Raw genomic sequence first — 24,599 nt, 5'->3', positions numbered from 1 at the left:
AGTCCTCCATGGCCTGGCTGCTCTCCACACAGACCCCCCTTTTGTTTGGCTCTCCATTTGCCTTCTGGGAAGCCACCGCTCGGTATGATTTATGATTTATAATAGAAAAGATCTTAAAAGCAACTCTCTCAGCTCAGTCACTCTCCTCCTCCTCCTCTCTCGGAGCGCACGGAGGCAGGTCCCACCTCTCTCTCTCTCTCTCTCTCTCTCTCTCTCTCTCTCTCCTCACCACCAGCTTGATGAATGTTTTACGCGTCTGCGGGCTGAGTGAGGGAACACTTCACATCTCATTTCATCACACACACACACACACACTCCTCCGCTCCGCTCCTTTAAAGTGCCGCTCCTCTCTCCTCGACCGTCCCACGCCGCCCTGCCCACCTGCGTGCAGCCGGGGCCCGGGAGGAGCTCCTCCTCCTCCTCCTCCTCCTCCTGCTCCTCCTCCTCTTCCCCATCGCCAAAAATAACCTCGGGGTATTAATGGAAGCTGGCAGCAGGCACGAATGAATTTGGCTTTTTTTTTTTTTTTTTTTTTTTATGGGGGAGCTTTTCTTTCATCATGTAGGCCTAACTAAGTAAGCATCTGATCAGCTTGAAGCAGCTCGAGCATCGTATCCATACAAATGTCCCCCCACCAGCCTCCTCAGCTCTCTGGGTTTAATGATCCATAGTTTATCTTTTGATCCACTCACGTTCTTCCAGTCATTCATTGTCTGGGATGCATATTCTTAATCTTCACTGTGTCATTTATGCAATCTGTGCGTGTTCAGGTCATCCTGCAGCTGTTACTTTTGTGAGAGTGACTTTTTTTTTTTTTGTTAAGGGAAAACTATGAACTGTATTCAATCCAGATTTTATGACAGTATACGGGCTATGTTTCTCCTTGACCAAACAATCCCAGCTCAGGATGCACATTTACATCTGCATTTATTTACATTTAGGGCATTCAGCAGACGCTTTTGTCCATTTGTCACAAGAAAGAAACCACAATACATCACAGTCGATAAAGTAAAAGTAAAAGATGTAAGGAAGTAAAGTGAGAAAGTAAAAATAGAAACATTTTTCGATCCACTTGCTAGCTTTCGGGCACTTTTTTTTTTTTTTTTTTTACACCATCTTCATCAGCAGATGGAGAGTCGTCCCCTCAAGGTCCTCTTCCCACCTGTACCAAAAGAAAGAAAAAAATGATGAGAAGTTCTTAAAGGATAAGTCCACCCAAAAAGAAAAAAATGTCTCATGCGTATTCCAAGTCTCCTGAAACTTCAGCATCCTAAATTCATTTGTAAAATGTCATCATGTCATTTACTCTGCACCCGTTGTGGACTGTGTGTGCACAAACACTTTTAACTAACCAGCTACTAGGGGTGGGAACTCTTGGCACCTCACGATTCGATTCAATTCTGATTCAGAGGTCAACGATTCGATTCTAAACCGATTATCGATGCATCTCGATGCTACAATTTATTTTGTGTGTACATTTCCATGCATGATTTTAAAAAATAATAATTAAATCCGAGTTTGCTACTCAGAGTTTGTTTAAAACTTTTTGTTGTGAGAAAATGCTGAGTGGAAGTCTGTATGGTAATATTTGCCAGTTGATTGCACATAATTTAAGTATTCTATATTGTAACCGAAATCAAAACTATTCATCATCATCAATTACTTCCTACTTTTGTGATGATCATTAAAAAAATCAACAGATTGATTACCTCTCTAACATTTTATTAAAGAAAAGGCTTTTCTTTGTCACAAATAGAAATGACTCTCTATGAACACAGAATCCTGTTACAGGCAGTGAGGATATCCCTGAGAGAAAAGCAGTATACTGTAGCCTATATAAAAACAAAAAAAGCTTTTCAACACATTATGGACCTGTGTATCAGCTCTCATACTAAAACGTGGCTACTTTTGATCACTGAAAATAACAAAATAAACAGATACATTTTTCTTCTCTGTGTTTCACTAAAGAAAAAGCTGCTCTCAGTCAAAGATAAGAATAAGACTTAACTCAAAACCTGTTAAGGGTAATAAGCAGCATATCCCAATGAATGCTACTTTACAACACATTGTGCAAAAACTTTGCAACTGAATACTCGGCAATAAAAGTTGCAATAGAGTTTGTAATTCACTTCGCAGTTTCCGAGTTGGGTGGAAAATTTGACATCACTTGCTCTATGCCACCCTAGTTAGAAGCAACTACAACCAACTGTTTTTCTTCCTCCTCTGGATGGAAACGTGTCATGTGGTTTCGCATGTTTGTTGCATTTCCAACATATTTTAGTTTAGTTTGCCACAGCTTGCATATGCTGTGGCTCTTGTCCAGGTCCTTTTACCCTTCTGCTTCGTAGAAGACAAAATTCTTCCACACATTTGCTTTTAAAGCAGAGGGTGCCGGTTGTATGTTGCACTCAGCCATCTCATGTTTTTTTCGTTAGGTGGGCACCATCGACTGTCCAGGCGCTGCACTGCCATAATTGCGAGTTCTGCCTCTTGTGTTCTGTCAACATTTCGTTGTCAATTAACATTTAGCAAAATTGATTTTTGACTTTTGTGAATCAATCCAGAATCATTCACGTTCATGTCATCTAAGAATCAATTATTTTTCCCACCCCTACCAGCTACAGTGAAATTTTTGCTTAAAAAATAATGCAAATAAAGTTTTTTTCATTCATTTTTTTCATTACAATTTGGGTTCATCAGGCTTCTGAATGACTTGGATTACGCCAGTTGAACTGTATGGAGTCATTTTATGCATTTTACAGTTGTATTTACATTTGAAAACACATCCCTGTCTACTTCAGTGGTTCGTTTTTTTTTTTTAACTGTTTGGCTGTAAAGCTCCAAAACATATATTTTGTGAGGTATAAAACATTCCATGGGCGTGGGGGTTAGTAGTTAATGACTAAATATGCATGTTTGGCTGAACTTTTCCTTTAAAATGAATGATGAAAACTTAACAGCTATAGAGCCGGCATGCCAAGGCTGATGGGAAAGACAGTGGAAAGTGTGAAAAGATTTTTAAAAAATGTCTGGAAAAAGCTACACTAGTGCTTGTGATGGAACTGTTTAAACCATTCAGTGTTTTTTATTCTTCTAGTTCCAAAAACCGACGCTCATATGATGCAAAAAGTAAAAATCCAGAACACTGTGTTTTCACGGTATCTCATATGTCTTGTTCATGACTCTGACACACATTTCGTACCAACATCCAGGATAATACATTTGCTATTTTTGGGAACATTTAGCTACAACTCATAAGAGTCCTGTAAGGGGGGGGGGGGGTTACGCTGAAGCTTGGCTACACAACCCGACACACCAATGGGTCAAACGTGCTTCTTAATGCAGGAACTATTTTTTTCTTGTCTGTAGTCGAGTGGCATTAACCAATTTGTCGGTAACAGACGACACATTTCACTGTTAACACATCGAGCCGGTGAGTGCCGGAGCCGCTCGTAGGAATGCGCCAGTGACCGCGCTGCACTTCTTACATGCACAAGGCTCGCTCATTCACAACTGCATTTCTTATGAGGACATGTTTTTCCTTGAATGTATGTCATAAAAATGTCTGCGTGTGCATGTGTGTCGTGTGGGCGGATGGGCGAGGCGGGGGGAGAGCGAGACTGAGAGAGAGAGCCAGGGCTGAAATAAGGTCACTGTTAAGAGTTCTATTGGAAGCCTTGATGGAGGTTCTCCTTGTGTTCCCGTTTTTTGCCCAACACCTCCTTATCGACTCACTTTGTGCCTGTGTGTGTGTGTGTGTGTGTGTGTGTGTGTGTGTGTGTGTGTGTGTCCAGAACACTTCTTTCATGACAAGTGTGTCCAAGCCCTCGGGGGCCGCTGTTCTCCACAAAGACACTAATGTGAAGCGACAGGACAGCCAGTGGTGCACCGCTCTGAGGGGACCTGCATTGTGGAGGAGACCCAAGAGTCTGCCTCGTAGTGGACAACAATGGCAGGGGTGGGGGGGGGGAGACCTCAAAAGGACAAGGCCTTTCTCTCTTTGAAAAGTGTCCTGGGCTGTCACTTCTCGTTCCCACTCCCTCTTTCTTTCTCTCCGTTTCTCTTTTCCCTCCTCTTTTTTTTTTTCTCTCTTCTTGTCTAGTTTTTCAGGCATCAAAAACCCCCCCTCGGTTTAAAAAGAAAAAAAAAAGTCCCCACTGCAGCAGATGCAAGAGAGGTTGGTTTCATTATCAGCTCGCAGCTCATTTCCTCGTTCGTGAGGCTGACGTGCGAGACGTGTGAGCAGAACTTCCTTGTGTCCTTTTCTTACACTTACAGCAGCCCGAATCCCCACAATCATTGTGGCCTGCAACAGTAGATGTCGTATACGATGGGCTTGATGAAGGCTGAAATACCGCGTGTCACCCGGGGAGAGCCACTGTGTCACACCAACAGCACAGGATATTTTGCATCTTCACGAATGGAACCTTCTGTGGCGAAAAACACATCAAACCCCAACCTTAAATAAGCAACATCAGCAGCTCCCCTCAGCTCCACAGGGACATTTATCAACTGAAGAAAACTACACTACATTGCTGCAAATTTCAGCCACCTCTGGCTGTCTGACAAGCGAATGAATGCTTTCTTTATTTAGGCCCACGCTCATAAAAGTTTAAGATTATGCGCGTGCCCTTGGAGGCAGAGTCTGATCGGACGTTTCCTCGCCGTTTTTTGCCAAGAGGAAAGTTCCAGACTCAATGGAGAGTAAATACAGAGGCTATTATGAGGAGCATGTCAATAATTCATCATGGGATTATGCTTTGGTGAGGAAATGATGGTCCCCAAAATCATATTGCTGAACAGTTGGTGTCACTCTGATGCTGGCCGCCTGGGGGCGCTCGCCTGTGAGGTCGGATTTAATTTAATGGGTGCTTTCACGAGGTGCGTCAAGCCGGACACAAGATGGAAAGGACACGGGAAGTTGAGCAGCTCTCCTTAAAAATAAAAGCGTACTATTGTGTCCACGCTGTGGAAAATGAAACCATCGGTCAGGCTTTCTTCTGTGCTGTATTTAACCAATATAATATCATAATCTCAACTATATCAAGATTATATACAGGCTTTGGTCTAGATGCATCAATTGGATTGGTAAAAAGGACCAGAAAACTCCCAACCTAAAGAAAGATGGGAAAAAGGGCAGATCAATATGTATCAGTCAGTCACTGACCTGACATACATCCACATTAAGCCAGTTTATGAGACAAACACAACCACATCTGATTCAAAATCTACTTTCTTCATATCAAATATGTTCTATACATTCATGAAAGCTAGGATCATAATGTGCCAATACATTTCGATTTTAATTTGTAGACCTAATAAGATACAGTGGTTACATATCCTGTACTTAGAATTCTGCAGAAAGTAGTTCATACTGTATATTAGCACATTTCTTCGCCATTCTATCCTCAAAAAGGGTTCTGAGGACCTGGTTTTCCTCTGAGAACAGTTTGTTTATTCAGTTACAGAAAAATCATTCATATTAATAGTTTGAAAGTCTTCTCCAAAACTACATTGGGCCCCTTTAAAATATATACAGTGCATATGCACAGAGGGAATGTACGAGGCTCCATAGTCCACCTAAAACCAACCTAAAAACAGATTAACACACATTCTTCAATCATCTCTCCTCACATGTGAAAACAAAGCAAAAAGTTGAATTAGTTCAACAAATAAGCAGGATAAAATGAGAGAGTATGTTACAAAGTATATTCTATTGACAAACTTTAATACGCCCATCGAACTGCACAATTCAATGTGCTTTATGTACAATTAACATATAAAAATATAAATAATTATTAACATTAATTAATAATAACATTCACACATGCATATACACATGTGCTTGACCACACGTACATATACCTACATACAAATCTATAATACTTACATAACCTATTGTATAATGTAACATAATATACATAATATATATATACAATCTTATTATATAAGTAAAGTTATTACCCCATATTTATATTTTGTACACACAAATATCTATGGTATCTTTAGGTTGTTCATATAATATTGTAAATATTAATCACACTTACAAAGTTCATTGTGCATATTTGTGTGTGTGTGTGTGTATATATATATATATATATATATATATATACACACACACACACACACACACACACACACACACACACACATATAGTATTTAATGTATTTTTGTTGTCACGTGGCCTGTCAGGCACTATCTCGTGTGGATTTTTTGTCTTATTTTGAAATCCTTCACCGGAAACCCTCTCTGCCACACTTCGTGTCGTTCACGGCGGTTTCAGTCACATGGTGCTGCCTTAGCGGAGAGCTGATGGAGCCAGATGAGAGAGGCAGGAGGAGGCGAGCCCCTCCGGTTGCGCGTCAGCATCCCCTCAAATAGGAATCCGCCGCTGTCACTTCTCGTGCTCCACATACAGAGAGACGGACGGCTGTGGCCCCGAAACAGCAACTACAAAAAAAAGAGAAAAAAAAGAAGAAAGAATAGGCGATCACCACCTGGCGTACAGCTGTTTTTTTTTTTCTTTTTCCGTGTGATGTCAAAGAAGAAGAGTAAGGTGAGGCTGTGAGGAGGTGCTGGAAGCTCGGCAAAGAATGATAGTGAGGATCGAGGCGCGCTGTCCCAGGAGAAGTCATCTGAAGAGCTGGCCCCGAGAGACCGGGATGCTCCTCTAACGCACCGGCGGGGCGAGTGAGTACCACACACCCGATCCAACCCCCCAACCCCCCCTTCCATTTCTCCCACCCTGCCCCTCCACTTTAGGCTTGACAATCCGTGCAGTTTCGGTCGGACCGCTCAGCGTTTTGCCTGCTTCCTCTTTTACCGCCCCGCTGAATTATTCCATAACTCGATCCCACCTGTCTGATCAATCATTCATAGGCTTCTGGGTAAAGTGCAGCATAACCCGGGTCGGTCAGCGATGTGTGAAAGTTGCCTCGCTAATTTGGGGGAATGGTGCACTTCCCTCCTCCTCCTCCTCCTCTTCTTCTTCCTCCTCCTCCCTCTTGCACACACACCTAATGCATGCACGCATCAAGGTTTAATAGCATGCATGCGGTGCAGTTACAGCTGGTGATTGTGGAGGTCGATCGTGCAGGCCCCCCATCCCCCCCCTTTTTTTTAAGTTTTTGGATTGGAGGGAGCATGTGTTGCACGCTGCGGCCACACGGTCAGTGCGAGGGGCTAATTAATAATGTTAATTTTAAAAAAAAAAAAGCCTTTGTGATGGGCTCCTCCTATCAGGGGCACTCATCATTAATCCGCTGATGGCCCAGAGGGCGTGGGTTGCTGTACGTGACGATAAGGAGGAAGACACAAGTCCCACTTACACAGCAGGGTTTGATTAATTATGGACTCAGGACTGATGAAACTCAGAAGAGATGCACACACACACACACACACACACACACACACAGACACACACGTGGAATAGAAACTAAGGTTCTTAATGACAGTTTGACATTTGATTTCCATCTTTGATCTGTGACACTGAAGATTATTACTATTATTATTATTATCTTGTTTACTTGTTTACACAATTTCTGTTTGTTTGGGCTCCAGTTAAGGCTGTCTATCATCATGTGAGCTGCCAGCTGCATCAATCCTTTCTCCACAACCGCACGTCTAAATCAGGCAGTGGTGATGCTCTCACCTGTAATAAGCTCACGGCTGGCTGTGCTGCCGAGTGTGTGGGTGTGAGCAGAACTTCTACAGCGGGCTCGGTGCATGTAGATGAATGAAATCCACTTACTATGCAGCAAGGGTTCCCATATCCAAAGAGTGTGTGTGTGTGTGTGTGCGCGTGTCTATGTGTGCATCTCACCTCATTACACTCATTGTGTTGACTTAAGCAGGAGGGTCACCCCTGAGGCCCCCCCACCCCTCCATTCTCTACCCATATCGAGGAGCGATGCCCTGAATTACACCACACTCAGGTTCACCGCTGTTATTTTGACCCCAAGCATCATATGTGAACGTGATGTATGTATCGTTACACAATCACCAGAGCGATAAAAAAGCGGTCCCCAGCAGCACCACCACCACCACCACTCACCACGAGTGCGCTCCATTGAGAGGTGCTTAAACTCTGGGATCCTCGTACATTTCAAATTTGCGATGGAGCTCCGGCGCCGGTTCGAAAAATTCCGGGCAATTATGTTGACAAGCCTGCCCACGCGCACTTTGTACGGGAGCTCCTCTAACAATATTCCTGGTTGATTCTACAAACTGACACACACACACACACACACACACACATACACAAAATTTGGCTCCCCTTACATCCTGTGCACTGCTTTTTCTCCCGAGGCGTTCTCAATAGTCTCCCCGTGTGTGTATTAAACATCAGGCATGTCGTACTGCAGGCGGAGGGGCCGAGCACTTTAAGGCAGAGTCAGCCTTCTGTGGAGGGTGACAGAACAGTCAGATGGCCCCCACAGGGCAGAGAACAATTCCTGCTGCTGATGCACCCAAGGCGACAGGACTGGGGCGCTCCTTATCCTCCCCTCCCTCCCTCCCCTCTCATCCAACCACCATCCCCTTTCCCACCTTCATCTCGGAGAAACAAACACACTCTCTCGGGTTCGCACCTGGACCTCGGCTCTCTCCGCTCCAACAGCTACCTCCCCCTCCCGTCTCCTACACGCGCACACGCCCGCAAGCGCTCCCTCCGTCGTAAACACACATGCAGACGTGCTCGAAGAGTAATAAGCCTGCGAGGCCATTAGGTCATTACAGCTGATCCCACACTCAGCAACACTGTGCTAACCCATGCACACTAGCCTCTTACTTTTCCAGCATCCATAATCACCATCATGATCTACGTACGCTGCTGTTTTCCACTCACTTGCCACTTTAGCACCTACACCTGTGCAAAGCAAGCGATGACGCCGTTCCGCCTTTTATGGTATCTGCACTGTTCTCTTTCTTGGGACTGAATTCAATCAATAGTGGTGTTGTCGTAAACAACTGCATTGTTCTGTATGGTTTTTCATGTATGTACATATGGAGGGCAAAAAAACTAGAAAAACACCTCAGAATAATGTTGTAAAGTACCGTAATTCATTATAACGTCAGTTATAAACTTGCATCAGAATTTATCTCAGAGATTGAACATTATGAGATTTGCAGAAGTTGAATTTATGTCAAAGTTATTGTATTGAATGTGTGGCCTGTGTGGACTCCTTTTTTAGAAGGCCCAGATTTGGAAAAAAAAAAAATTTGAAGCTTGGAATTAAAAATTCTTTGGATGTTAAAACAAGGCACTTTTTAAAATATTTCTTTCTTTCTTTGTATTGTTTATTAGTTTTAGCGTTTGGAGGAGAAACATACAGTATGTACAAAAGAACAGGAAGAATAATGCAGCTTTTAAAACCTCTCTTAGCGCTCCCCACCTGCCCTCTGCTCAAACAGCCTTGGTTAAAACTTTTGAATGGAATAAATGTATTAATTCTGCATAGCAACAGACACAACTAATGAGGCGGCTAATTATCCTCCTAACAAAACGATCAAAGGAGTCGGAACGAGGTTGTCGGGACGCCAGTTTGAACAGGTCTGGCCCTGTGCTGTCTTCACAATGTCTTCAAGTTGATTTATACTCTGTATGATACGTGTTTAGACTTTTCCAGAACTTTCGTGTTGGTGCCATCTCATGAAGACACGAGACGCCAATTATAAATGTACTTCCTTCATAAAGAACTCTGCGGACACGTTGCGCATGTTGCTAGCTAGCATATGTACAGCCGCTACACCTGCTGGTTTTGTGCAAGTAACCAGACATCAAGGCAATATATGTCATATATATAATGTATGTACTCAGTAGGTGATCAGAGGAAGGATGCTATCCGCCTTTTGTTAGCAAAATGACCAAAATACACCCCTCCTGTGAGCCTGCCATTAAGGCTGGGCAATACATACGATATTGCCATGTTGCCGTGATACGAGACTGTATGTCATCTTCATTTTTTGGATGTTATTATGTCGTGATGTGGCATAAGTGTTGTCTTTTCTTGGTTTTTAAGGCTGCATTCACGCTGAAGTGATGTCATCTGCTGAACATTACATCCACATTATTTATCATTCATTGTATATCGGAAACCTTCTTGGGTTTATATTTTGTTCAAGTACCGGTAGTCATACCAACAATATAGTTGCAACACTGATAGCTTTAAAGGGCCTGTTTGGTCAAAAACATTGTGAAGATTAATGAAGCACTTCTTTGAAAGTATAAAGTTACGTATTGTTTACATGGCTTAAAAATCTTGTGATATTATTTTGAGGTCATATCGCCCCGGCCTCATCCACCATCCCTCCTCTTCATCCCCTAGAGGCAGAGGGAGTGCAGGGACAGGGTGGGTGTTTTGTCCGCCTGACTCATTGATCCCGTTATCTGACTGAGGTTAGCGCATGTTAGAAATCTATAGACCCGACAATGAGAGAAACCAAAAGAGTGAAACAAAGCCCGTCCATTCACCTGTTAGGGATGAACAAATCACCTAGCAACTGTAGTACTGGGAAAGTGTGTAGTGTAATGTGTGCAACTGAAAATAGTAGTATAGTAGTAGTAGAATAACATTAATGAAGTGTAAATGATATTTGCACTTCAGTTCCTGGTTGGATTGCAGCTAAAGGTAAATAATCAGACATATCATAGTTCTGTTGATGTTGTTAGGGTTAGGGTTAGGGTTAGCTCTGAGACTTGATTTAGATTCTTCTTGAAGCTTAAAACACTGGTAGAACTGCCGCGTACTGTAGCAGGTACAGGCTTTTTTTTTTTTCCCAACAAGGCTGTAAGCCAATCAGAAACCGAGCATTTAAACTGTCCTGTTTAATGAATCCACCCTTCTTTAAGAAAAAACCCCCACCATTTCCCACCACAGTCTGTTTTTTTCTCACATGCAGTTACGCCCTCTTTCTCACAGGTTAACGTACTCTCTTTCTCTCTCTCTCACACGCACAAACACACAATTCACACACAATTATAGTCTCTCTCTCACACACACACACACACCACTATTTTCGACAAAACACACCTTCAGTCTCACTTGCACGCCATTGTTCTTCCCTACAGTGTAATTCCTCATACTGTCTTCCGTTCTATCATTATAAAGAGAGAGTGCATGATGGTGCGTCTGAGGGAGAATTATAGTGTTTATGAGAGAGAACAGAGGACACAGTGCCTCGCAGACATTTAGGGGTTTTGAAAATGTCAGTCATTGTCCGTGGCCTTTGGTTCGCCAGAAAAAGGTGCAAACGTGCGATGCGAGCTTCTCCGATCACAAGGGGTAAATGGTCCGTGAATCCTCTAAGTGTGCGTGTGCACACGTGTGTGTGCATGTCAGCTGTGTGTGCATAATAGCTCAGGGATCGGGGGTGCCGTAGATTGGCCAGTCAGCCAGACAGATGTGCCCTCGGCTGGACTTGGAGTGCGGGGCCTCAAACTGGCCTGCCACCCAGCATTAGTGCCATGGATCCGTGACCAAAGAGCTCAGGGCACCAAAACTCACTGTCTGCATAAAATGCACTCAATTATTAATGCTGTGTATAGGGCAATAAGAGGCAGTGCAGAGGCCAAGGAAGGAAACAAGGAAATGGGCACTGAAGAGAGAAAGAGAGAGTGAGAATGAGTCAACGAGGGATGACAAGCAAAAAGTGGGATAAATGACTTTGAATCCTTTTTTTGTTGTTGTTAAACTTCTGTGTCACCCAGTGGTGAACTGAACCTGAACAATGAGCTCACATTTGAGCAAAAAAAAAGATCAGCAGAGATTTCAGATGCAAGGACTATTCGATGAATCGATTAGTCAGTCGCAAGAAAAATGAATCACAGACTGTTTTGTCAGTCGATTCATCGTTTCACACATTTTGCAAGCAAACATCACTAACATTAGCTGTTCCCAGTTTCTTTAATGTAAGGATTGCACGCTTTTCATTGTCATATATCATCGTAAATGAGTTTTTTTGGGTTCATGACTGTTGGTTGGATAAAAGAAGCAATCTGAAGATGTCCTTTTTGAAAATTTGACGATAAACAACTGATCGATTGTAACATTTCCTGGCAAATCAGTCGATAATGAAAATCGTCATCATGTGATGCAGCTCTGCCAGAGATCAAGAAAGCATCTATATAACACCTGAGTTCCTGAGTTGCTCTCCTCTTAGAAACACGAGAAGAAGAAGGACTTGGTTAGACCTTCATCTCTTTCACACCACGGCACATTTTATTCATTAATTCACACCCGTTACTGTGTCACACGTGCTCAACTTTCAATCCATTTCATGGATAATTACACAGAATCCTGTTAGGCGCACGGGATAGTTTAGTATCTGTCATCTCAGCGCGCACTAAATACATTTCAGGCTAGGTGCAGCACTGCAGTAGCTCGCCATTAGAGTTAGGAGCACTGTAATTCACAAGTATTGATTCATGTCTCAGCAGTATTACAGCATAATGTCCCTGAACATCACTATATACAAGAGCAAGCACAATAAATAAAGCAGCGAAGGATAACGTGACACAGACGTGTGATCAGCTCGTTGCGTCTAATGTGACACAATCACATGAAACATGAAATGATGTTCTTGTATTGTATTCTTTATTACATGTACAAAATGTCCTCCATCCTCTGTTCCCTTTTGAGCGGAGTGAAAAGGAGTTCCCCTCCTAAAGCTTGCGCATTACACTCCATCAGCAGTTTGGAAACCTTTCAAGGTCTCAGAAGCTGATGAAGTTAGAGAGCAGAATCATAGTTTTCACTCAATTTTTTTTTTTTTTTTCCTCAGGCCCTCGGCTCATATGTTGTATTAGCAGTGCTCTTTGATTCATCAGCCCTCTGGTGATGGTGTGTAAAAACCTTTTCAGCACATGCATTTTTGTCTTTTCACTTATCATTTATCACGGCCACCTGTGTACCTTCCCCGAGCAATTGCAGGTGAAGTGCAGTGCCAGTTTGTGCCTCTCGTGTGTTACCATTCTATTTGAGACACAGAGCCAAGTCTCAAATGTGTCCCCGCCAGCCTCTGAATTAAAGGTGGACTCTTGCCTCTCTTCCAGAGGTATTTATTTCCAAAACTAGGGCTCTAGGGTGTGACTATCAGGGTCGAACAGGCATCCAGAAACCAAATGTGACTGAACATTTTCATTGGTCACACCGCTGTCCCTGAAATTTTGCAGTTTATTTATTTTTTTTAATTATTATTATCACACGTAACTGTGTGTGATTCAAATGAAGAAATTACAGTTAGAAGTTGAATTCAGCCTTAAGATCTTTTCAGACAATCTGTTGATGTTTGATTAATAGAAGATGGTGAGGATAAAACAACCATGCTTAAGCGGGTTCTAAGTATCCCATGTGTAACTTACGCGCCAGTGATCTATAAATCTTCAAGTGAACCTTAATTAACGCCACCTGCCTTCCCTCTTATGTAACGGCGCCAAGAATAAGGGCTTATTCAACAATAGCCGCAGTCCAAAAGAAAACAATCTTTGTAAAAACTTTTTAGAAGACGAGATTGCTGTGATTCTGAAGAGTTGGCAGTTTTAAGCTCCTGCAAAGTTCCCTGAAGGTTCGGACGCATGTGTTCCAAAGTAAAACACCCCGACGTCACCAGCTGGGAAAATCACTTAGGCCAAGTCTCAGCTTTGCTGTGATAAGATCAATTCCACATCAAAGTAAGGTTTATAAATAAAAACATTCATACAGTCTCAAGCCATACTTGAGACCGTTTTATTAATGAGGCCCCAGGTATTCATTAGTTTGGAAAAATCTTATATTTATCCATTTGGCTAAAATGTAATGGCACAAACCGGAGCTAGCATGCCACTGTGTAAGGATCAGTGAGGACGTGCAGATGGAGACATCCAGCACAGCAAAGCTGCTTCCTTTTCCTTCTGCCCCGACTGTGGTGTAAAGATGTGTGCTGTAAGTGTGCAAAGACACAAAGTAATGAAAGTAATGTCAAAATGAATGCCTTTTCGTCTTTATTGACCTAAGGAAATTCAACCTCAGTGTGACCTTTTTTTTTTTGCTCCGTGGACACGCAACCCCCGTGACCTCAGTTTTTCTGCTGCCGGCAGTCGGACCTTTCCAGTTTCCAGTATTCGGCTCTTCGCTGAAAAAGCCTCACAGCCAAGACGGTGCAGCAGGATGCTCTGTGTTTGCACTGAGGAAAAAAAGAAGAGACGGTGTTGTTTTTCATTCTTAAAATTTGTCATTTTCTTCTGGGCGGAGAAGTGTTTTTATACCAACAGTAGTTTAATCTGCGCAAACAGAGCAAATCATCTGGGTCTCATTAGCGGAGACAGGATGCTCTTCTCCATTTCACTCCTGCTTTGTGTTTTTAATGCCGTAAGATCGGCGTTCTTAAACATAAATATATTGCCTGCTCTTGCTTTAAAGGGGGGGGGGAACTGTTACATAACCACCTTTCATGCTCAGATTGTGGCTGAGCGTCAACCCCAGCGACTCGCCGGCTACAGGTGTGTTTCATCAGACTCCGCTTTGCACTTCTTCTCAGGAAATTTAATATTAGACTCTGACTAACTGCGAGGAGCAGCGACAACCCGGAGCAGCAGCATGAGTGTGCACTAGTCATGACAAAACTCCCCTCCGCCGGCTCGCGAACGCGACTGCAGTCAGTGATGGGCTGTTGCATCAGCACACGGAGATAATTCGATGATGCCATCGTGTGAAGCGTCTAGGTCGCCGTATGAAAAACCCTCCTGTGAGCGAATATGTCAGCGAGAATAAGATAACTGTGACCAGAACACAGTCGGGAAGTTACACGTTCAAATGCAGTCCGTTGTATCTTATTGTATGTTAATGAACTGATAATATATTCATACATTCAGAATGGGCTGACTTGTTGTTGAGCAGGGCAGGATGTGTTGTAGTGCTTACAGTAAGACTGTGTGTGTCTGAGTAATTGTGAGTGTTTTCTGCACCTTTCCTGAGCAATCTGTCCGCATTCGCACGTTAATGGTGCGCCTATTTTTGTGTGGGTTTTTTTTTCCTCCAACTGACAAAACTGTCATGGCACCGCCATGAGTGCACGGCGTGCCATCACCCCGCCATCAGTGCCTCTTCCTGTTTGAGCCGCAGACAGACAGCCGGTGGGCGAGTTCACCTTTGCAACAGTAGCTGTTCATCGATCCCTCTGACAGTCACACAGGTGTTGGCGATGGAAGATCAGCCTCTGCACTCAGAGAGGCGCGAGGACAGCGGGGCATTCATGCCGACTGCTGTGTTTATTTATTCATTAACAGGCGGTTTGCTCCTCAGCTCAGCCTCGGAGGACTCGTTCTCACCTGTTCCCCAACCCCGTCATCTTGCCCCCCCGAGGTTTGAAATAGCAATGCGTCTGATTTCAGATCTGTCTCGAGCACGTTTAGGATCACACGAAATGCACACACACACATATACACACACAGCAGCATCCGCCTCACTCTCCTTTGCCAGCCATGAATGAGCGAGACTGGAGGGACAGTGAAAGCCAGAGGAAGAATGAAGGGTGGAGTCGAGGGGCTCCAGGGAACGTGGCAAGGCAGATCCTATTGATTGGTTTAGTAAGAGAATCCTCCGGCTTTTAGTGGTGCTGCTTAATAAGAGTGGCTTGTGGAAAGAGAGATCACATCGGCTGAACTTCACTCCAGAGGTTGTCTTTTTTAGCTTTGAAGAATAGTTCCCAGGGAAAAAAAAAAAAATCAAAACATAAGCGAGACGGTGGTTAGATCGGTTAAGGTTTTTGAGTTGTCGTTTTTTTTGTCTTTTAACAACTTTCGAGATCTGGAAATGTTTCTTAATGTGACATTTTCTCTGCGGGGTCAGTTAACTGCTCCAAAAGTGATTCAAAGGTCATAAACTTTATGTCACAAGGCCTTAAATGTTGAACACGCTGTCACAGGTGTGTGATCTCTCTCGAAAAGCCTAAGCAGCCAAAAGTGGTATCACGCAGCACACCAGCAGGATCACACAAAATCAGTTTCTGGATCTCGCAGCGGGTTTGTGCGCTCATCGCAGGGTGGATGTTGTGGGTTTTTTTTCACATTGACATCGTTTTTTTTTTTTTTTTTTTGCTGCTACATGCACCGTATCTGTCTATCTTGGTGTTAAGTGAGGAGCCCGGCTTCAGAGAAACACTGAGCTATTTCGGGAGGCAGCAGATTGTGTTAAGCAAGGAAGTGAAGTGACACAACTTGGGTTGAGATGTCTTGGTGCCTCAAAACCTTGAAAATGTCTTTATTTAGTACCTCGCTCCCCCGACACCCTGCAGAATGCACCTAGCTACCATCAGATAACGGCGGCTTCAGACGCAAGCAGCATAATCAAAGCCTGAAGTTACACAACCGCGTTCCTGATGATTCTTTTTTTTTTTTCTTTTTTATTGTAAAATGACATTTTTAATCAGGGAGACTGCTATCTCCACACCTAGGTTCTTTTTAATTCTTGTTTCACTGGCACAAAAAAAGAAGATGTTTTTTGTCATCACTTTGACATTTTAATATATAGATTATTAAATATGAGCTAATGTAACTTTGAAGAATGCGGGGGGTGTGTGTTTCTTTGTGTGTGTGTGTTATTGAGAGAGGAGTTGGGACTATTTTGGGCTGTTTTTGATGATTTAATTTTATTATTTATGTATTCACCTCAACATGAAAGGGAGCTGCGGTCCCAAGTGGTCTCTGTCTTTTTTTTTTTTCTCTCCTTCACACACACTTTTCCTTTCTCTTTCATGCAAAAAACACGCACTCACACAAATCGGTATTTATTCAGCCGTTTGCTGCCGTTCTTGTAAAATCACTTTCAGCACTTTTTTTTTGCGTTTTATTTGACGGGATCCATACCCCTTCCATCCTCCCTCTCTGCCGGAGCTGAGCAGACGCCGCGAGGTTCCCGCGTAATCCGACACGTTCGGCGTGGGTGTGCATGCGCAGTTCGCCGTGCTCGCATGTGCTCGCGCTCTTGTTTAATGAAAGCACCTGCTGTGTTTGTCCCCTTCACTCACCCATCGGATCGATGGCAAGCTGGCTCTGTCAGCGTGGTAGCTGTCATGGAATCTCTGCTAACCCAATTAACCAAACCGTGCACTAACCTAATTAGCTGAGGCCCTGCACTATATTAACCCGATACACAGCGCAGCACACATACGTCTCGCTGTCGTCAGATGTGCAAGGCCAGCGGGTCAAACGCAGAGTGAAATCACTGCTGATGTGATTTGCTTCTTTCACACTGGGCAGCAATCACTGTAAAATATTAATGTGATGTTATTTTTGGTCCCTTTTATGTTTTTTTTTTTTTTTCCTCATCGGAATCAAAAGTACTGTTGAGAAACTCACATTCACGGGAAAAAAAACAACAAAAAAACACATGCTCAACCAAACTAACTGTACCCAAGCACCAGACACAGATATACACTAGTTTTATCATCAACTAATCATTTTAAGTTCATTTTCAGGCAAAAAAAAACCCCCCAACCATTGGCTGGTTCCGGCTTATCAAATGTGAGGATGTGAAGCTTCCGTTACATGTGATAAGAAATAAAGATCAGCAGATTATTCTACTGATTATTGGCATATTGGCAGATCCAATATGTAGCATTTTTCAGATCAACAGGGATTGATTTTTGTCAGAAAAACCCTAACCCTAAACCCTAAAATCACATTTTTCTCCATTTCAAAATGCCCCACTTTGGCTCAGATGCCAAATAACCATAAACAACTAATAGTGATATATGATAGAAATTAATATTTTTGGTTAACTGAATTGAATAGAGCTGATAATCTGAAGCCAAGCTGCTTACATGGATTTCACCAGCACAGCATCGCCACACTGAAGGCCACACTTAGGTTAGATATGCCAGTGAACACTAAGAAGAAAAAGTAGACTAGGACAAGAAGAAGAGCATGTGATTGTTAGTGTGGAAGGGTTTTACAGTTTAAAGCAATATGCAATACACGTCCTTTACGGGTTTAGAGAGGAGGGGGAAAGTCTACAAGTTCTAATATAAGCAGAGCTGTGGAATATCATCAGGTTCGCATACTAAAGGTAAGGAGCGCCTTTTGAATTGATAAATGTTTAGTTATTATCCATACAAAGCAGGTCCCAAACTACTAATAATCTGAACATGCAAAATAACTAGCAACTAAAGTTTTCAAATAAATGCAGGGGACAAAATTATGGTAAAGTAGTAAAAGTACACTACTGGAGTGAATTGTAAAAATAGAATTTCCATCGTAAATGTTTATCATTTCCAGATATCAGTTATTGTTCTCACTGATTACTAACAATTGCTGTTGGTGTTGGCCTTAAAAAATCGTACCGGTTGATCAGTAGGAGGAAACTGAAAATCCTTTTGGACTGTTGGTTGACATGTCGGGGTTAGCCCTATGTTCCCACATTTCTAGGACATTTTCAAAATAAGGTCTTGTGTTCTTACATTTCCCTTCAATTTAAGGGTTAGGGTTAGGGGTTAAGGAAAGGGTTATAGTTAGCCCTAACCCTAACCCCTAAGGAAATGTGGGACCATAGGACCTAATTTTGGAAAACAAATCTTGGGAACATAGGCATGCTCCCAAGATGTCAACTTGTGCTATGGGAGATTATAAAGTGCATGTTTTTGACATTTTACGCTCAAAAAGTAGAGTCGAGAGAATAAGATCAATCAGTAATAAACGTCATGATATTCAGTAGTTGGTAACTCTAAATCCAAGTATGTAGCTGTACAGCACATGCGTACGCCATGAACATATAGCTGATGAAAGATTGTTGGTATCAACAGCTGGATATTAGCTTGTTTTGGACCTGACAACAAAACAAGCAGCAGGATTTTGAATTACAATTGTTATTACTCCGGCTCTGGTTGAAACCTGTGATTCAGCTGAATTAATCACTAAAGGCATCCAACATTCATGCTCTGCTGTTGAGTGCTACAGTGGTGGGAAAAAAAAAAAAACGGCGTCTTTCTCTGCTTTGTGAACAGTTCTGAATCGGGGGGGCCGCTGCGAGCTGCAGCGAATATACCCGGAGCAACGACACTGAATAGAGTCACGTTGACAGACAGTCCGACCGCAGTAAATATGCCATTCTTTGCGTCTAACATCACTCAACCAGGGAAGTAACGTAAAATAATAATGTCCTAACTAATGCGGCTTTCAGCTTCAAACAGTACGGATCATTTTCAGTGCAGCAGCAGGCGTTTTTCGGGCTGGATCACATTAGTCATCTGCGACTTTTTTCACCATGTCAGAGGCTGTGCGTAGTGTAATGGATGAGCAGGCGTAGTAACTTGGCAGTTTCTGCGCTAGAGTGGAGGTGTAAGGTAGGTGGCCTTGGACAAGAAGTGTAAAGAAAGGCAGCATGAGTCACCCGGAGAAGAGCCTGCATACTCCCATTGAGAAGCAACCCACAGAGCTCTCCCCGCTGTCTGCTCTCCATCTGCGCTGCCGTGTAGGACGGCCAGAGAAAAGAGAGAAGGGGAAAGGGCGGAGAGATGGCGAACATGCATGTAGGTTAACATTTTATTGCAGAATCCACCTGGGGTAATGGCTTTTCCACGAGCCGCCATTGTTGAGGCTGACCCCGGCTTTTAAGACTGAATCAAATCGATGGCTCCCTCCGTCTGTGGCTGGGAGGAGCGGGGCAGCCTCGCTCTGTCTGCACGGCCACGATAACACTGCTCAATGGGCGCTAACCACCTTTCAAATGGAAATGGAATATCCAGTGAAAATTGGACACAGCCATCTGGATGGTGCTTAGTGCGGTGGGATCCTGAATGGCAGATAGTAGCGTGACTGTCGGAGGGTGTGTCGCTCTTTGGCTTTGTTGTGTCAAGAGAAAAGAAAAAAAAATCGAGGTTCACATTGTGCTTTTCCTGAAGGGGTTCGCTCAAACTGATGCTCTAACAGTAAATGTGTTGCATGTAGTCACGTAAGGCTGGATGCAAGCTTGCAAGTGCACAGAGTGACTCACCCAAAACTACGGGGGCGTGAGCCACAGACTGTATGCTAACTTACAGTATACACTCATCCCAGTGCCAGTTCCTTCTTCCAGTGTCTCCCCCAATCTCTCTCTCCCTTCCATGTCTGCTGCCCCACCCCACCTCTCTATCCCTCATTAGCTTGCCTGCAAACACACATGCACACCCTGACAAACCCAGGCTGAAAGGGGGGGAGGAAGGCGGGGGGGGGGGGAGATTCATAAATTGCTGACACAGAAAGCGAATGCTGTGATCAGATTGAGTACCGGCTCTGTCCCGTAAAACCCCCCAGGGGATTGGTTTAAAATAAATCACTCGCGGATTCTGCCTGCCCTAAAGATTAAAGTGGAGGGAAGTGCGTGCGGATGCATGCGTGCGTCTTAAATGGGATAGCTAAGTTTGTCTGCACTGAATGCGTGGGTGTGGGGTACAGTTATACGCGCTTGTCTGTGTGAGAGTTACAGACTGTAAAGCTAATGAAAAGAGCAAACGGGGGCGGGTGTGCGCCATGGTAAACGGATGCATGGAAGTGTTGACATGTGTAACTGCTCCAATCGGCTCAGCCGGAGTTGTCCTCGGGGAAATAAGGGGCAGCGGCACGAGCAGAGATAGACTGCCGCTGACAGAAGAGTTATGTGTCTGTCTTACATGTGCACAGTTTCACTTGTTTTAAGTGAAAGATTGATGTTATGGGACGCAACAAATGTGCTAAATGTGCAGATATAGAGAAATTGCTCTTATAAATTCTGTTGCGTGCAGAGATGCACCAATTATCGAGGATCCAGCATCCTGTTTCTGTCTGTAGCATGGATGTGTAATGAGACCTGGTCACAGCATTCATCATTCCTTTGAAAGCTCAGTGTTGCGTGAAGCTAAAACAGCTAGACTTCCGAGGTGTGAAAATACCCGGATCTTCCGAGCTGTGTGGTCCTTGGAGCGCGCTCACTGGAGATGTCGCTGACTGGGCCGGTTAACTTGAACCGGGATAAAACAGTTTAATCGTACAGCTCTTCTAGACCGTCCAAATTTTATTGGACCCAGTGGCTTCAACTTTTATAGTGAAGCGAGTCATTTCGCTGGGGTTGAGAAGCTCCAAAAAAAATAAATAAATAAGGTGTCTACCGTTCTTTCACAATGAAAAGCTTGAGGGGGAAAGGGTGTTTTTGGGTCCCAGTGCCTCACATGATGCTGCTAGATCACGGTTTGGCCACTGACTTCAAACACTGGCGCTCTTCCAGGAGGGCTTGGTCAGTAGTCACCGACTTCCCGCCCACAACACCATCTGATTGGTTGGTATTGGCCTGTACACACTGAAATCTGAATCTTCAAAGTACCTAGTAACAAAAGCTCAATGGAGTGGATATACAGAGTAGCAGTATATGTTGTATATTATATGTTACTGCAAATACCAGCTCCGAATATTGGTTATCAGTTTCCAGTATTACTAATAATCTGTATTGGCACTGGTATCGGACCTGAACAAAACATATAGGTCAGTCACTGGTTGTGCACATGTATCATTCTGTGTGTATTTATGTGTGTGTGACCAGATTTAAATCTTCCCTGTCGGAATACTTTGCAAAGAGCTGTCTGTGTACATGTACTCGTCTTTACTCACATGTAGCACGTGTGCATATGTGGACAGGTGTTTGTGTCCGTAGGCCGTGTTTGTGTGCAGCGTGTTTGCTCGGGACCTCCCAGGACTCCATATGGTGTCAGGGGTGATGAATGTGCTCTAGGGGCAGCCCTCGGCAGCTGTTTGCAGACAAACGGCAATGCACACGGAGCCGTGGCCTTTATACTCTGCTGAGTAAAGGTCTGTGGGTAAGTGGGCATCTACCCACAAACCCGACACGTACTGATAAGTCCACACACTCTGTGGGTTTAAATCCACCCGGGTCACCACCTTATTCACACATCTCGCTGACTCTCCCTCCTCAACCGTCGTGTCTCGTGTGTCTGTGCTCGTTGTTGAAACAATGTCTGGCTGAACGGTAATGAAAAAAACGTGTGAGATACTGTGTGTGTGTGTGTGTGTGTGTGTGTGTGTGTATGAGAGAGAGAATAATGACAAGTACACCACGTCAATAACTGACTTGCGCTTTAGCGTCAGACCACAGGAGCACGACTGCACAAGGTGCATGAAAGGTCCTCCTTGTGCAGGAAGGTTGGTGCCACGGTAGCTGAGTTTCAGTTTTGCTGGTAATTCAAAAAGTATTTTTTTCTTTGTAACAGTTTATTGAGCTGGAGAGGATTGTAAAGGTGCACAGCTGGCTTAGAGAGAAGATAAGGGAACTAATTCCTTCCCTCTTCTCCCTCTGCTCTTTGATCCTCACCTCCCGCTTCATATCTCTTTGATTGCCATGTTTATGACAGCTCCTTTGCCTTTTCTCCCTCTTTTCCTTTCCCGCTGTGTGGCCTGGCATGTCAGCAGTTCATCTGCTGTTGGAGGGTCTTCTCGCACGCACAGCACGCGCACATACAGATGCATACAAACTGTAGACACGCACACATGGAAAACACACCATGAGCACGACACCGCGCCCCCCCCCTTATAGAGGTAAAGTGAGTGCACCAGCATCCGCAATGAATAATTGAGTTATCTGGCTCCGCGCAGAAATAGCAATCTCCCCACACAAGTGTGAAAACATCATTCGCCACCCGAGACCTGGGAACTGCCATGTGGGTCTGCATGTGCGTGTGTGTTTCTGTTTTGTGCCATCTTGTTGGACTTCTGTGTTTTTGTTTTAGGTGAACATTTAATCCTGAGCTCATTGGTCACTGTGCTGAGATGGTGGATCTTGGCTAAAAACAGAAACCTAACAAGGCCACAATGCAAAAATACCCCTGAAAACGGAAAGAGCGAAATATTTGCGAATTAAAAAAAGAAAGAAAAGAGGACATAAACGAGTCCCCCGTTGCATCTTTTTTTCATCCACTCGGGTTGTGATTTCGAGTCCTGCGGGCTGACATGAATGATTTGTGGGAGCGTGTGACTGCGACATGCTTTTGAGTGCATCTTGAGCGAAAGAAATGTACTAGTTTATGATCGCAAAACAACTGTTCACACAACTTGGAGCATAGAAAACATGTCCTATATGTATTTACGTAATTTATCTGGTACAGCTGTACAATCCAACACAATTGTGAAGCCTATAGTGGACCCAATGAGAATAGTTTGATGCTGTGATCATTTTAAGGGGGGCATGTTGTGCTGCATTAAATGTGTTTCTAATAATTTGTCCATCTCCAGTTATATTAGATTAGAATTTGCAGTAACAGCAAACAGTAAGAGCACAGTTACATTACTGTTGCTATTACATTACTGATATTTCTCAATTACAACTAAAACTACAGATAAAAAGAGTCCTTCAGTTGCAGTGCCAAAGTATTCTTCTCCAACTCTCAAACTACTCAGAGTATTAGTTGTTTTTTTAACCGTTAGTGCAGATGAAAGGTTGCCCCTTACTCAATTTTAATTAAGTAACTAACTAGATTACATGTTGTAATGCATACCTAAGTACTAGTAAAATTACAGACTTGGAAAAAATACACAAGCACCCCCCCAAAATGACTTAATTACATTAATATGAGTAGATGTAATTAGTTACTTCCACCCTGCAGGGAAGTACGTGCAGTTGTTCTGCTGATCTAATTGTACAGTTTGTTCATATGCACTGCCAATGCTACGAAGAGTGAGGCCTATTTTTACAGCCCCGTTCGAGTGTGGTGATGGCACCTCGGGAGATTATCATAGCTGCTTAAATCCTCCTAACTAGTGTTATTCGCCGAGCTTAGGAATCCTGTCTGTCTCCGCAAAGGACTGACCTGATGTAAATCAGCTACGAGGCCTGCCACACACTCTCCGTGCGAGCGACTCCCAGGAGCCCTGTGGAGCGATCCGAACGGTGACACGACAAAGCTGAGGGAGCAGAATCACAGCAAACTGACAAATAAGGCCAAATCTGACAGGCATATCCTCAGAGCGGCTCCGCGGTTTGACAGATCCTTCAGCAGGAGGAGCGCGAGCCAACGCCCTGCGCAGCGGCGCCGTTCATTAATGCTATTTCATAACACTACAGTGGAAACCTCTCGCATGGTAGCAAGGCTGCGTGGAGTAATGAACCAATGTTCAAGTGCCCGATATGTTACAGGAAGATATTACTGTACGGCAACAACTGTAAAGTGAGGTTGGTGGTGTGTCCACAGCCCAGAGGTAGCCTGCCAGTCCTCTGTTTAGTGCAGTATAACGTGGGCTCGGTGGTGGATGCAACCAGCTGTTAGGTCTAAAAGCTCCGTTGTGGGGAGACGGTAGCAGATTAAACAGCAATCCCACTGATCCAGCCCACACACTTACCCCTCCCCACACCCCTTCCCCTCCCTCGTACACACACACACACACACACATCCCTCATGGCAAGGAGGTGCTTCTGTGAGTGACCATTGCTGGGCTGTGATGTTTAAGAGGATCTGGTCTGTACGCGTGTGACAGCCTGCTGCCATAATAGGTAGCGAACCTGGAAAAGCGGGTGAGGATGAGACAGAGGCTGAATGTGTGGGGTTAAATCCGGGGCATGCTGTCCTGCGACGGACAGCGTCAACAGATGCCAGCGTGGATGCGGTGGTA

General features: G+C 43.9%; 1 protein-coding gene across 3 annotated transcripts in view; it reads left to right on the top strand.

The window, feature by feature from the left end:
* The first annotated feature begins 6,154 nt into the window (after positions 1-6,154).
* LOC119023459 (WAS/WASL-interacting protein family member 1) overlaps positions 6,155-24,599 on the top strand; it is a 43,658-nt gene continuing 25,213 nt past the window's right edge. Inside the window, exon 1 of one of the 3 annotated variants that reach the window (XM_037105399.1) lies at positions 6,155-6,691. The gene's annotated coding sequence lies outside the window, so the exon portion shown is untranslated. Of the gene's footprint in view, positions 6,692-18,024; positions 18,043-24,599 lie in introns of those variants that run through there. The other 2 variants (XM_037105403.1, XM_037105402.1) reach the window with 2 other exon arrangements.

The sequence above is a fragment of the Acanthopagrus latus genome, chromosome 7, assembly GCF_904848185.1.
Source record: "Acanthopagrus latus isolate v.2019 chromosome 7, fAcaLat1.1, whole genome shotgun sequence".
NCBI classification, from domain to species: Eukaryota; Metazoa; Chordata; class Actinopteri; order Spariformes; family Sparidae; genus Acanthopagrus; species Acanthopagrus latus.
Note: the sequence above shows the minus strand (reverse complement) of the source record. Positions and strands in the feature narration are given on the sequence as shown.